A 7,572-nucleotide genomic window follows, 5' to 3' on the forward strand; every position below is an offset into this window, starting at 1 on the left:
TCTCATCAATAAAAGTAAACTACTAGTCACTACCTCCACCAATAAAAGCACCACCAATGAATAATTAATCATTCATTAATAAAAGTAAATTGTCAACAATAAATGACATCCAATCAATGGGTAACAATTCACAATAAATGCACCATCAAAAGTAATATCCAAAAGATACACCACTAGAGGCAAATATTAAAAAATCATGAAGGAGACTCAGGATACATACTATGAAGTGTCACCACATGAACCAACTCTAAAGTTACCCTAACAGTCTCTCAAGACCTTGGCCCCCTATTGACTCTGTGTAGAACTAGGATACCCTCTCGTGAAGATGAGGAAACTAGTCATACTTCTCAACGTATCCTCTCCATCTCATCCTTAGTCTATACAAGCTCTCAAGGCATGGATGAGAAAAAATCTCTAACTTAAATATTTTTAATGTATCTCAAAGAAAGGGCTGGGAAACATATTTTAATTATTATGTTATCACTCGTCACACAACTTGCAATTAGTTACCCTAGTAGCCACTTTGGGCCCCGACCCCCATTGCAAGCCACTTCCATAGACATGCACCTAAACCAGCTTTCCAAAAATCACAAACCATAATAGTGTTGCATACCACAAGAGTAATATTGATCAAATTTGGTTTCTCAATTGCCAACCCAAAAACTAACATTGGTTCTCAAAACTAAAGTTCTCATAATGCTCAATAGCATAAAGCCCATAAAACATAATTCAAATCATAAAGTTCATCATGACATCCAATGAGATAATCATAAAAGAAATCTCAAAAATGCCTCTAGTTCACATTCTAACTTGGCCAAATAAACAAACCACAAAGAAAAACTATCAAGAAAATAAACATCACAAGACTATAAATAGAATATTAGAAAACACATAGTTTTCAGCCACATGATTTAATTACATCAATTTCTCTTATTTAGTTTGGGTCATAAGGATGTGTTTAGAAATAAAGTAAGAATATACATGTTAATATAAATTGTTATGCTAATATACTTATTTAAAACAATAAGTATTTAAATATCCAATCTTTTTATGCATATAAAATATGATGCAATATTATCATGTTAATAATTTAAATAATCTTAAATCATAAATGATTTAATTAATAAAATCAATGTATATTATTAGATTAAATACTAATATTAATTTCATTTCTAAAATATTAATTTGTCTTCTATTTAAGTCCAATATTAACATTTACTTTTCCTTTAATTCATAATCCAACTAGAGATAAAATTATAAATTTAATTTAATTATTTATAATTCCTCTCATAAAGTCAAATAGTTATTAACTAAATGATTAAAAAGTGAGCTCTCCTATAACTTCTCTTAAAATATAATAAAATTCTAAATATTTATTTATTAACCTCCCTCTTGCATTAATAAATATAAAATCACTTATATGCAACTACAGGTTTAATTAGACTTAAATAATCACTAATACTAACATTCATTTTGTAAATAAATGAGTAGTATTAATTAAATTTTTAGAATTAATTTTTAAATTTTTTTAAATAAATAAATCTAAAAATTATATTGTGTTTCTATAAAATAAAACTAAACATGCAATTAGTATTATCACATGTCTTTGATCTCTCAAATCATGCAAGCATACTATACTTAATTTTCTAATTTTAACATATTTTTTTTACATGCATGTAACCATACTATACTTAGTTTTTATTTTTATTATATTTTTCTTCACATGCATGTATACCTTTAGTTACAACATTCTTTCCTCTCAATTAATCTTTTTTCTTTTTCCAATAAATTTTGCAATTAAATAATTTTAGATGTAAGAAGAATATTCATCTATATTTAGAAAATTCATGATAATCACATAGTCCTAATAACAAATTTAAAGTTGAAACCTAACTATTCAATTTATTAGTTTCTTCCAAGTTTCCATGATCAATTATTCCCTATATTATCTAAAGGGGTTTAAAAGAATATAGTCATAATAATTTTCTACAGTTTTTCCATAGTCAAGTTATCATAATTAATAAGTTTTCCTTTTCAAAATCTACAACATAATTCTTCATCCAGAATTAATATAATAAATTAATAAGCATAATTATATTTTTTTATATTTTCAAAAATGAGTACCCTCTTTTTGAAAATAAAAAATGGGTATGCGATTTTGAAAAAAATGGGTGCACATTTTTTGAAATTAGGATTGGGTACCCAAGCTAAATACGGCTGCCCATTTTTTAAATTAGGTACCTATTTATAAAGAGGTCTCATTCTATGGAATTAATTTCCACACAATTTCAACCCAACTTTGTGCATTCACCTGATGATCAATTTAGTAATCTTGGCTGGCCCATTTTCTAGCCATAATTTCATATCATATAATTTGCTCAAAAAAATTTAAGTCCACTCTTCCTTGAAAACATTGGGAAATGGTAGGGTACGAGTTAGCTCTTTCTTGGAAAGTCCTATGTTTTCCTCCTTCAACACTTCATTCTTGCATAGCTTGTCAAATACCTTCCTTAGATCAAAATCAACAATTTTTCCAATCATACACATGTAACAAGATCTTACATCATGTACCACGATGGCTTGGGGTGGAATCAATGAAAATTCTCTTGATGCATCTCCAATCAGTGTGATCTCTAGATAAGTCTTAAAATTTTGGTAGACAACAAACATCATTATGCACAATTTGATAATTCCTATCCTTCAATGACTCCTTTACACTTCTAGATGCAAAAGATGTCATTCTAAACTAGGGTTTCTAAAATTTGAATGATTTCACAAATTAATCAAACTCACTTCAAATAAACTTTGAAAACTACCTCAATTTTGATAATGGTAAAAACTAAAGTCTTTTGAAAATTGCACAAATTGTTGTTGAATTGCCTCGATATCAGTTTACAAGTTCTCAAATTACTAGGTATAAATGAAGAAATGATCTCAAAATAGACTAGATAATTTCAACAGATTGAAATACCCTCTCATTTCATGTTCCAAAATTTTAGTAGGTAAATGAATAATGCATGAGAATAGTCTCAACTTGCATAAACAACGTAACCTTCATACCTACATCCATATGGCCAATCATAACACAAAATTAGACATAAATGCATACCAATTATCAATCATATCTCATTCAAACATTTAAGAATGGTTGACATGAGATCTTGGAGAAATCAACAAAAAAATTCATACACAACTAACATTGATACTTATTGTTGACATTAGCTATACTCCAACTTGGTATATGTGCACTTTTCATGGTTCACACTTCATAATTGTCCTCATGCATCTTATCTTATGTAAATATGGAATTAAATACATCACATTCTAGGAGCAAATGTATGATAAATTATTTGAAATATAGTTCCTCACATAATTTTGTGGTAGTTGGATCACTTGATCCATTGGATTGCTCGATCTTGGCTTCACTAGTTCCACTACTACTTACTTCTTCCTTCTTTTTCTAGGCTTGATTCATCTAATTTCTTGATTTTTCCATATAAAAAGTACCTTTTACTTTGTTTTGTTCATTTCTTGGTGTTGTCTCTTGGGTCTTATAATGTATGCTCAAATGTCAAATCTTATGAAAACTATAACAAACTATACTACCATTCATCCAACTCTTGGATTTACCTTTGAAATGTGTCTTAACACAAATTTCTATCATGTGTTCATATTCACCACAAAAATGACAATTTTACCATGTCTTATAATCCTAATTATATGAGTTACCTTGCTTAGGTGCACTTCCTTTCTTATTGGCTACTGAGTTAGGGTTAGCCTTTAATTTCAATTCTTGAGCTCTATGTCCATACCTCTAACAATTTTAGCAATATCCTTCAAATTGAAACAAAACTAGTGTATTTTTAGCTTTAGATCTAAACTCATATGCTTGATGTCCTTATTTGTTATAGTTAAAATAGTATCCATTAAATTTGGGCTTAAAGTTTTTGTTACCAATCTTGCTTCTAAAAATATTTTCTATAGTACCTAGTTTTCTACATGATAACATGTAGGCTTTCTCTTCTTTAGCTTCTTATTCCTTTATTCTCCCTTCTTTGATGATTCTCCTTCCTTGGTAGATGATAGGTACTAAGAATAGGCTAGTCTATATGTGTCATATGGTCTTCTTTGTGAACTTATCAACTCTTCATAGTATCTCATAGCATCTTTAGGTTTGTTCAACCTTTTAACGAATTACTTTTCAGTTCTCAACTCATTCCTTAGATTCTCATTCTAAGATTCCATATTTTCAATCTCCACATCTTTCCCATTTACTTCTTAATTTAAAATAATCAATTGATTGAGCATATCAAATTTATTGTGTATAAATTTATATACATCATATATTCGTTTGTCAAGTCTTGCGATCATTTTCCTTTTTTCTTGATCAGTCACTATCTCATCTCCTATAACATTCTTTTCTATTCAATCACTTTACAAAGTATTAATAATTGGATTTCATGTTCTCTCTTTAGTCCTCTTATCTCACCATTCAATGTTTTTTTCCTCTCCAATAAATCTACAATTGTTGCATCACTTTCATAGGAATTTCCATCATCAAGTAGTCCTTTAGTATATTCCTGATATTGTGTATGATTCTGTAGGTTTACCTTCTCCTTCCTTCTCTTAAATGATTTCTTCAATAACTCTCTTACTTCTTCAAGCTCTTTCAATGCAAGGTGTAGATCAATCTTCTTATTTTCATTAATCTTTTTCAAGTTATAAGCCCCCAGCTCCAAGAACGTTACTCTTAATTTATTAGACTCTTGCTAAGATAATGAATCTCTAATACCAATTGCTTTAACTCTACTGGTAAAATTAGATACTAAAATGGTGAAGGGGTTTGAATCAAGATCTATAAAAAATGTAACCTTTGAAAAAAATATCAAATTGATATCTTTAGCATCTAATTCCTTCTAACAATAATAACATAAATTGCATTAACATATAATGCAATGATATCTGATCTAATAGCTAATCACATCCATAACATGAAAGTAAATGATCAATACATAACAAAAGGACTTGGTAACCTAGAATCCCTCCAAGTTGAAGGTAGAACTCGAGTGGTGATGAAATGAACATAAATTCACTACTATAGCAATAAAGTTCATTGGTAGGGCTACAAGTTTGATCACTTATGTTAATCTACCTTATGAGGGGTCTACCTTGTTAAAAGATTACAAAACTCATTCAATCTAACTTGATTAAAGGATTTAAACTTAAAACTAAGTAAGAACTCTATCAGGATATTTAGAAAGGTCTATAGGACCACTTTATTAAGAGATTTTTCATGAAACACTTGCTAGAATGTATTAGTACCTCATCTCTAATATGATATCCAATATGATATATGAATGTTCTTTCCTTCTGTAATCTTCTTAGACCCTCTTTCTTATTCTTCTTCAAACTTTTCTTCAAGCATCCAAACAGAAAGACACATACACCATATAAAAATTGGGTTTTGATCCTCCTTTTATAACCAACTAGACAAGTTTCTAGATCAAGGTCAATAATCAAAATTTCTTTGTTTTGTTTCTTAAACCTTTAAATTTTTTAATTGGTTAAATACCTTATATAGGGATTAATGATCCATAAAAAAATGTGTAATCATCTCCTTTAATTAATCCTCGATCATTGAAACAATCATTAAGTAGGCCAAAACTAATTTACCTTAGTGTTTGTGCAATTTCAAACAAATATATGAACACTGGCTTGCTAAGCACATTAGCACTCTAAAATTTGGTCATAGAGTATGTGTAGTGGTGTAGGGAACCAAGGAAAAATGGCATGCTAATAGCTTAGGAGTGCATGTTATTAGGTTAGGATTTTTCAATCCTATGATGGAGTTTTGGAAGAATTTTAGAAATAAGACAATATGTAAGGTCAAATGGATCCTAGGTATCATTATAAACCAGGATGCCAATTGAACCAAAGGCCAATATTAAGCAATTTAATTCTTTTTGGAGTCATTGAGGAATTTTTTGTTTCCTAGTAGGCTCTAGGTATCCTAATAGTCATTTGATATGATATTGAAACCAAGATGGACAATCAAGACAAAATTTGTCAAAAAGACAAAAGTTGCTAAAAATGCAAAAAAGTTGCTAAGAACAATTTTTTGAAAAAATGTTCTTAAACTAAAAAATATTTGTACGATGCCCATAACCATTTGAAAATTGTTTGTGACCATTGGTAACAAAGTATTTAAGGTTTTTACATGATGAGAAACTCATTGTATGGATAGGGGAATACCAAGCATCAATAAAAACTCTAATTTTCTATCATTTTTTCAATTTTTTCAATTCTCTATGGCCTGTATAGATTAGTAGTGCTGAAATTCTAAAATGGTTGGACAGGGAAGTGAGTTAGTGATCTAATTCTTTTGATTTTAAGTCTTTATCTTTTCATTAGTGGAAGTTATACCATTTTTTGTAGAAGGTAGTTGGTTTGGCCCTAAATCTGAGGGTTTCACAAAGATGTCCATCTAACTTGCAACTCCATTTTGTGATTCCAATGCCCCTTTGGAAAATGAAATTTAGGGGAGGGTACTTAAGGATGGTAGAGACTCAGAGTTGGAGGAGTAGGTTCTCTAATTTTACCAGCCATCCCTAGACTGAACATCGCCATATGTCTTGTCTAGAATTGAATCTGTTTGAAGGATATAAAAGGAGTGTTTTGATGAGAGGAAGATTTCCAAGGGGTGGAGTTGTATATGTGAACCCATTTTCATGCACTTACTTTTTTAACCTAGCCCAATTTGGCCCATTAGGTCTGTGATCAAAGTGAGGGTTTGTTTGTGCTAGAGTAGAGTTAGAGTCTAATCTCTTGGATTCTTTAAGATAAGGTTAAAGGATATCCAAAAAGGTAAGGAGGTAGCTTGGTCCTTTGGGAAGTTTGGGAGTTTGAAAAAGAAAACAAGAATTAGACCTATTAGGAATGTTGGTAAAGTTTAAGGAAAACACATTGTGGGTGTTTGAGAACTCCAAAGTTGGTATAGTCTTGGTATATTAGGTCTTTACAACTTATTTCTAATAGGAGAGTTGAGTTTTGATATCATCTAGGAAAAATGTGCCTTATTAGGCCCTATTTGAGATAGGAGTCTCTAAAAGTTTGTAGTTATCTAAGTTTGTCAAGAATCCTAGGAATAAGGGAAGGCTTGAAAGAGTGGAGTCCACTTGGAAGGTAGAGGATACCTTTTGTTAGAACCATTGGATCAACTTTCAACTCTTGAAGAGGGTTTAAGTGTTGTTTGGAAATTGGAGAATAACTAGATGTTGTTGGCTACAAACTCTACATAAAGTGGTATCAAAGCCATTAAGAGCCTGATTGGATGAGAAAGATGTTAGAGAATGAAGAAGGAGAGAGGGAGATACCTCTCAGGATCACAAATGTGGAATTGGCCAAGTTTGTCAAAGAACAAATGGCATAAAGTAAGGTAGTAAGAGAAGAGAATAGAACTATGAAGAGAGAACTAGAAAGAGTAAAGGGCAAGGTGGATAGAGGAGCCCTAGAAGACTTTAAAGGAGAAAAAGAAAGGAATAAGGAAGAAGAACCTTGGTAGGATAGATAAGC

The sequence above is a fragment of the Cupressus sempervirens genome, chromosome 7 (genome assembly GCF_028749045.1).
Source record: "Cupressus sempervirens isolate cs-2001-9-10 chromosome 7, ASM2874904v1, whole genome shotgun sequence".
Taxonomy (NCBI): Eukaryota; Viridiplantae; Streptophyta; class Pinopsida; order Cupressales; family Cupressaceae; genus Cupressus; species Cupressus sempervirens.